A 5,229-nucleotide genomic window follows, 5' to 3' on the forward strand; every position below is an offset into this window, starting at 1 on the left:
GACAGTCTCTACTCGGTAAAAGCTTCCAGGCTAAATGCAGAAAGGTTAGGCTGCTTCACTTCCTACCATTGTTAGAATCACATTTCTATTTGTCTTGGTCAAGATTATGAAGGGAGGGGGAATAAATTACCAACTTCCTTTTTTTTTCCCACCGCCTCCCCTAAAGATCTGTTATTTGCAAGTTTCTTTTTTCACTTCATGCTCTTTGCCTTCATAAAAGTGGAACTCTGATACTGAAAGCCTTGCCATCTGTGTGCAAACAGCCAGGGCATTTTCGTGGTCACACATATTGATGGGCAATGCGACTAGTAACAAAGATTAAGTTAGAAGTGGCTTTTGAGTGAAAAGATCAAGCAGCCCAAAACCTTGAAATGTAGTTTGAAACAGATTATCGATAGCTCTCTAGTGACACTTCGAGGCCGTTTTCATGTACTGAAACTAAAATACTTTTCACTAGTTCAAGTGGCTGTTTTGAGCACTGGCAGCAATTTCCAGCATGGAATCAGTGTGGGTTTTTGGAAAGGAGGGAAGGTGCCCATTTTAGGGAGAATATTTGCATTTAGAGATATGATTTTTCTTTCGGGGGGCTGTTAATTCTTTATCAAAATCTATCCTCCGGCTTGATTAAGTATTGGTATGTTATAGTAAAGAAACAAAGATTCTTCATAGATTTTCTTTTCTATTAAGAAAGTAACTTAGTCTGAATTTTCCTGTTATAATTTGTGATTCCCAAAAGTTTTAGGAAGAATTTTTTTATCCAAATTGTATTTCAAAACTACAGATATAGGAAGAAAATGTACGTATTCCAGTTGATTTAGAATGGAACTATTAGAAAACTGGTTCAGATACATCATCTGGAATGCTATGAGTCCTCATGGACCAGCAGATGAAATGAATGCGTATTTTGTGCATTAAATAGAAGAAAAAACATCTTTATTATTTCATACTTATTTTTACATGGCATTGAAAAAAGTGCCCTCACTACTTTGTGAAATTGAATGTGTTCACTGTGATTTCTAGAACATTATGCCAAAGTTATCAGAGGCACTTACCTGAAAATCACAAGTTTAAAAACTTTACCAACTTTTCCTCTAACACAGACAGGAATGGTAGCGCAGGGATTGCCCGATGACATTTTCACCATCATGTTGCATAAATCAGCTAAAGTGGTAAAAATGCTTGTGGTTTGGCTATATTTATAGTCTCTGTATTGCTAGCCACATGGGAGAGCTATGGGAGGGAATTTCCCTAAAATTGTTTTAGCCAACATAACCACTGGGACATTGAGCATTTGTTGCTACTGAGAGTGTTAAACTTGGAAAACTCTCTCTACAATATGCCAAGTGGGGAAAATAGTTGAGAATAACATTAAAAGTAGTAGTCAAAGGATTTCTTACAGCTTCGGGAAATTAGCTGAATAAATTTCTGAGTCTTTAGAGTGCTTTTGACAACAAAAAGAAATAAGATAATCTGGAAAACTAGAGAAGAATAAATCCAATACCTGTTTTAGGTATGGTTTCACAAAAGATTTGGGTAAAAAAAAGATAAAGGAATGAGGGGAAAAAAAGGTTGAGGAATGTAAAAACAAAAAGAGAGGGACTGGCTGAAGGACAGAGAGATGTGTGTTGAGTGGAACTACAATATGATGAAACAAGGACTAGGGAAGTTACAGATGAAGCAACAAACAAAGATAACTGAAAATACACTAGAGTATTTTCAAATTCAAAAGGAAGTATTTTTAGGTGGATAAAATGATTAGAAATAGTCAAGATCAGCTTCACAAGGAAAACCATGTCAATTCCATGTTATTATCTCTCCTGACTGTATAACCAGTTTAGTAGTTCAGTGGGAGTTAGGAGCTGTAATAGATATTGACTTCAGTCATATTTTTGATGCTCTCCTGTCCAGCTTTCTCATAAACACAGCCATGGAAATAAGAACTAGGAAAATAGATGTTGAGAAAAGTCAGCTAGAAAAATAACCTCTATGTATAACAGTCAATGGTTGCTGCTATATTGGGAGGACTGGAAGTGCACATAGAAGGGAACTCAGAATACTCATAATACACATAAGAGAGACAGTCCAAAAATCAAGCAGAAGTTCAGCAAAGGACTGTGCTTCAGGAAAAGAAGTTTAATTCAGAAACAGAAAATGGAGACTCCAAGGCAACAGGAATCCCAGGGTCAAGGTGGTTCACAGGAAATATCTCTCAAGCATTACTTTTCTATTGAGTGCAATGGCAAGGGCCCAACAGGGCCTTGAGCATCTTTTGAGAAAGATACACTTTAAGGACAGTTCTAACTTTTCCTGTGAGTGTATAATGCCTAACTCAATAGAGTCTACATCTTAGCTAATAGTTAATTAACATGTACTGAAATATCATATTATTAATATTTTAAAAATTGATTTATTTCCAAAATCTGTTTTTGCTTAGAGACCTTACTGATAACTGCATTAAGAATAATATGTGGCTCTGTTAGTGCATGTGTATTTTTATTTAGTTGGATGTTTATACATATGTATCTCATGAGATAAATTCTGGACAACTGTTATTGTACCCTCCCTTTCCTGTACTACTTTTACTGAAGCACAAGACAAAGTTTTCCCTGATCCCTCAAGACCTTTTGGAAATCACTACATTGAATTAAAATTATAAAGCAAAGATATACAGGTAGGGAAGGGAGCTTAAGCTCAACATTTGGACTACCACTGGCATTAAGACAGGGTAAAGACAGATTGTGCCTTTCAGATTATCTGTACTAACCTCAAACCTCCACAGGGTTTTCCACAACTTTCCTACTGTGTAACCTGTTAGCCCATTAGGTTAGACTTGTAGTCAGAAATCCTTTCCTATAACCTAAGTAAAATCCTCTTTCTCACTAACTATACTAATTATTTTCGGTGCTCCCTCCAGCTGGCACAGAGAAGTGATTTCTCTTTATTATAAACTTTCACATGATAAAAAAGCAAACTAAACTCCTAGCTCTCCAAACTTCTCCTTATTTGTAGCACACAAACCCAACTCTTTTCTGTGTAAATCCTGTGTAGTGCCTTCCTTAAAATGTATAGACTATATATGAAAAAAACAAAACAAAACAAACAAACAAACAAACCCAAAAACAAACCAAAAACAAACTAACAAAAAACCCAAAAAACCAAAAAAACCCCCAACAACAACAACAAAAAAAACCAACCAACCAAAAACAAAACAAAACAACCCCCCCAAAAAAAACCCCAAAAAAACCCCAAACAAACAAACAAAAAACCACAAAACAAAAAAAAAAAAAAACCCAAAAGAACCAAAAACAAACTGAAAGCAAAACAGCACTGAAGTATTGCCATGCTGGTTTCATAAGAAGGAGAGAGTTTCCCAAGAGGACTGTCCCTACCTTTTAGCATCTGCCATTAAACCATCTGAATTTTTTTTTGTGGTGCCCAAAAGTACAAAGACAGTCTGCTAAATTTAGCAGTTTACATATCTTCAAGTCTAGATACATATTATAACCTATGGTGAACCTGCAGCAAACATGTTACATACCTAAATAGTGTTGTAGGGTGTTCCTGTACACAATGACAAGCATGTCCCTAGCATGCTGCCCCATAGCACAATTTAATAAGAAAATAACACTTTTAAACAAAGGGAAATGCTGATCAGTCTTCACTGAGCCCTCCTTTTTCGTCTGATCTTCAGGTGCTAAAATGAGATCCACATTTTCATAGTCTATAGTCACTTTCCAATATAGACAGCATCTAATATAGTGTGTACATATAAAACATAAATACATATAAACAGAGTCTGCAACCAACTTGTACCCCAGTGCACTAAACAGATTTTAAAAGACTGTGGGTTTTGAGATACATTTTTTTTAGGTGTCTCATCACTATTTCATTTTCTTTATTATGTCTACCCTGGACACACATTACTTCATTTTATGTTTTCTCCTAGTACATACTCTCTCCTCCAAGAGTGACTAGGCCTATTTTGAGGGAAACTGAGCCACTTTCAGCTATGCATGTGCTTTCATTAATCACTGAAGTGCCAGCAGGGAGAGTGGTAAAGTTCTATCACTCCAGTAATCGTTACGGTTTGATCTAGGTGAAGGCTAAGATTATCTGATCTCAGACTCCCATCAGTCTCAGCATTTCAGATCAAACTTGTTTTTCCCTTTTTTTCTTTTTAAAGTATCAAAATTTCTGATTTATTCACTAAAATAACACGCAGGAATTGACTTAAGAATGTTTGTTATGAGCCCATTTTCTTCTTAAAACAAGGAAATATGAAGTACAGAGCTAAGGTTGATAAACTGTGAAAAATAAAGTTACACATGAAAGCTTAATTTTATTTCTTTTAAAAAACACAGTTTTCATGGAAACTTTCCAAGAATTTCATCCTAAACATGAAGGCCTCTTTGTAAAGGTACCTGCCACAGCCAGCACGGGTTTCAGTAGTACTTAGCCCTCCTGTGCCTGTAACCATCAGAGACATGGTTATTTATGAGGTAGATCAGCAAAGAAAAGAGTAATGTAGTGTTCCTCAGGACAAAGCAGAATGAGGTTGATATCTCTTACATGCCTATAATTCAGGTAACAAAGTAGGAATGAAGAAGAGGCAGGTGTGTGCTCAAGGCACTGAACTGGAGTCTCAAGGAAGTGTGCTCTTCCACTGTCACTGGTTTGCCATACAACCTCGGGCAAATGATCAGGCCAACGATTTAGAAGTGTTCTGTGAGGGGTGTTTTTCAGATTGTATGAACGTTTACCACTCTAACCAAACCAAATGGGAACAGTCAGTCCTTTGGTATTTAAGATTTTTACACAAGAATGAGGAATACAGCAGCAAACCATTTAGATGTTTGGGCTTTAATCTCTCTGCATTGTAGTTCTCCCTATAATATGGGGAATAACAGGATTCCTTGACTTCACACATGGATTTGATGCCTAGGGTCCCTTTATCATGTCTGTAGAAAGAAGACCTGGGAAGGACAATCTAGTGCCCTGCTCCAAGCTGCCCTGTTTAGCCAGGGGCAAACACAGCAAATGGGGGAAAGAAAGGACGTGAGGGATTTTTGGCATATGTTTTTATGTACTTATTTTTGCAATAGCTGAGAGCTAGCATACTCTTGGGAACTGCTGGGAAGCTTCCATGCCTGGCTGAAGAGATTTGAATACCCATCTCACAGAAAAGTTCTTCCTCTGCTCTCCAGTGTATTCATTCCTGCAGGAGGGAGT

This window comes from Prinia subflava, chromosome 2, assembly GCF_021018805.1.
Source record: "Prinia subflava isolate CZ2003 ecotype Zambia chromosome 2, Cam_Psub_1.2, whole genome shotgun sequence".
Classification (NCBI taxonomy): Eukaryota; Metazoa; Chordata; class Aves; order Passeriformes; family Cisticolidae; genus Prinia; species Prinia subflava.